This window comes from Adiantum capillus-veneris, chromosome 5 (genome assembly GCF_014529385.1).
Source record: "Adiantum capillus-veneris isolate H3 chromosome 5, ASM1452938v2, whole genome shotgun sequence".
NCBI classification, from domain to species: domain Eukaryota; kingdom Viridiplantae; phylum Streptophyta; class Polypodiopsida; order Polypodiales; family Pteridaceae; genus Adiantum; species Adiantum capillus-veneris.
The window spans coordinates 129075916-129079253 of NC_140935.1; positions in this window are offsets into that span (position 1 = coordinate 129075916).

Sequence of the window (3338 nt, forward strand, 5' to 3'; positions counted from 1 at the left end):
GGATGATGTGGAGAAATAGGGTGTATAGACTTGTGGTCTACAAAAGCTAGAAAGGGAAAGAAGTATGTTCTTGGGTTTCAGAGATGAAATAGAGAGTGTAGGAAAAAGTGGACAGTCAAATCTAGAAGGTAAAACTCATTTCAAAATAAAATGGGTGAAATATCATTTAATGGTACTACGACTCTTTTCTAAATGAATTTTTCCCCTACTCTCTAGCTTTGACAAAACTCTTCATAGCTTTTAAAAAGTCATTCTAAAAATCACTTTCTAAAATTAATTGGAGGGCCATTCCCCAACAGTCAACTCTCTAGCTTTGACATGACAAGTGTGGGCAGAATTTTGCAAATGCATTTGTGGATTCAAAGGCTATTTCAGATGCAAAACTTTGGCATACACGTTTTGGCCATCTGAATTTTGTCAGTTTGCTGCATTTGCAAAAATCTGATATGGTTGCTTCTTTGCCGCCTCTTGAAGCACCTGTCAAACATGTTTGTGAAGGCTGTATTTTAAGTAATATGCAATGTTCTAAGTTTTCAAAGGATGGTTCAGTTAGGGCCACATGCAGGTTGCAGCTTGTGCATAGTGATGTTTGTGGGCTATGGGACGCATGTCTAACCTCACCATCCTATCTTATTGCAATATTAGCAAGAACCACGATTAAATTGTCAATCTATGGGACGAAGCTGACTCGACTAGTGCATAGAGGCTACAAGAGGTTGTCAATCTCTCGGAAAACAACTAACAACTCGCATCAAACTCAAGCTACACTCAAGTGACTGAAATCACCAAAAGCCAATCCCTCATCGGCAAACAAATCACATCCGTTACAGCATCAAATGACATCCAAACGTAATGAAACTTCTAGGATATGTTTATAAGACCTAAGCACACATGCTTGTGGTCTCAAACCCCAATTTAGGTCAAGTTCCAAAATCGCGATTATTAACAGCAGTGGATTTTTGACCTTGTCGTTTTCGACCCAGAATGCATCTAAATGCTTAGCAATGATGCCCCAACACCCCACCTATGCTTAGTTTTTTATTTGAAAGTATAAATTCCTATTTATGATGCAATTAAGCCGCGAATCGACGACCCCAAACACTACGAAATACTGTGAAATGCTTACGTCAATGCGTACAGCTCTTACCTGCGGTTGCAACGCAACAAATGCAATTGCAATGTGACAACCAAGGAGGGAGTAGGAAGCGCGAGAAGGAGAGGAGTGAGCGCCATTAACTCACGCTGTATTTCTATTATCCAAAAACTTGAAAATAACTTACAAAAATTGATTTTTATACCTTAGCCAAGGTTTTTAGTGGTCAAAACTAATAATCTGGAGTTCTACCAAAGATGGGTAATAACAGGTAGATACAATCTGAAATCTTGTAGCCCCGGCTCATTAATTATAGAGTTTATCTGAGAAAATAAGAGTTATGATATTCTCGATTTATCAAGATAATAAGTGTTTTACAATGAGAACTCCGAAAATGGTATCCATGTTAGCTTGCTGCTAACATTTCCCCCCTCCTCGCCTGTGTCGTCCCTTGACACAGCTTTATGGGCTGAAGTAGTCTTTGGGTTGGCGGTTGGCGAGGCAATCTTTAAGCGCACTTACTGCCTTTTGGTATCTTATCTTCCTTTCTTTATCTGGCACTTGCAAAAACTGCATAGTTCCTTTGTTCTTCAGCTCCATTGCTGAGTAGCCTACAAATCTTGATGTGAAGTTGTTGATCATTGGTACAAATATCTTCGTTCACCAAGTGAAGAATCCCCGTGTAGAATGCTTCCTCGAACGCCAGCATATTGTGTGAAGGTAGAAACATGCATCTGGCGTAGAATCCATAGAGGACTTCTTCGGAAGGTTGGCCACTGAGATCATAGCAAAAACCTTTATTACCCTCAAGGAATGACATCCAAGGGGTTCCTGCTTGCTCTGGCTCATTGAACACTTCGATGCATGTGAGCGGCATTCAACAGATCTTATACAGCATAACACATAATAAATTAGGTAGACTTTTAAAGAATGACATGGCGCCCTTTAGGGTTTTCACCATGTATTCTTCAGTCATTGGTCCCTTTTCTGGAGAAGAAAATTTGGGGTAGTTTAGCCAAGTTGGCCTCTTCTTGAGTAGTGCCTCGTGTGCTATACAAGTCCTTACTCTTGGTACAGGACAGAAAGTCGAATCTTTTAGTAGGCCCGCAGGTGCTCTCGTGAACAAAATCGTTCAGCCAGCTCAATCTCCACTTCGGGTGGTCTTTATCTACATCCTTGACTTGCATGTCTGCGTAAAGTCTTCTTTTACATGTAGTAACTCCACTTTTATCAGAGGGTATGGCAGGGACTGTTGGTGCCATTGCGCATTGATTTGACTGGGAGTGAGTTGTGTAATGTTGACGGAGTGAAGAACTCTCAACTCCCAATCCATCGCTGCCTTCCACTGCTCATCTACCTCTTATGTAATCTTCTCTTTCAGTGCATCTTCTTCAGCCTTTGAGAGTTGGACCATGGACACTGTGTCTTCTTTTGTAATGGTTACTTGAAAATCTTCCTCACCACTCAACTCTACTGTGGACCGTGTCTCCAGTTCAGCAAATGACATTGAGGGTATTTCTATTTGAGGATGCTCCAAAGTGCCTGCCTCTTCTTGCGTTTTTGGCTTTCCCTCTCTTAGTAGTCTGGTTGACTCTTTTGAGTTCAACTATCTCTTTTAGCAGCTCTTCTTCTCATTGCACCCGCATCAAAGCCAGGTCTCTACGTTGAGACTGCTCCAACTTTAGCTCTATCTCGAGGTCTTTGTTCTTTTTCTCTAATGCTTTGTATACTTCATATGTCTCTTTGATCGAGGCTATGGTTGGATTCTCTCGTATTTGCTACAAGAAAATTGCATGATCATTTATTCTTTGTTCTGAGTATTGTAGAGAAGCGTTCACGACATCCAACTGCACTTGAATCTTCTGAGCTAACAGGGTTTTCATTAGAAGTTTGTTTGTAACTTATGTTAGCTGTTCATCTTTTGCTTTGCAAGCATCTAACAACTTTGTAAGTAGGTCATCTAACTTCTCCATCTCCTTCTACTGTTTATCTCTTGCTAGCTGATGTTGTTCAGCTTCAGCTTTCATTTCCTGCACTTGCTTTTGTAGATCAGTGATGACATTTAATCTGTCTTCTAACTCTCCTTGGAGAGCGTCAATCACCATCTCTAGTTCTTTAGCCTTTGTGTTGCAGCTAAGTGTTCTTGATCGGAGTCTTTCCGTCATATCTTGCATTTGCCTTGCATATTCATTGACTTGCAAGATTACTTCGTCATTTGATTGCCAGTCTTCATGTCGTGCCAACT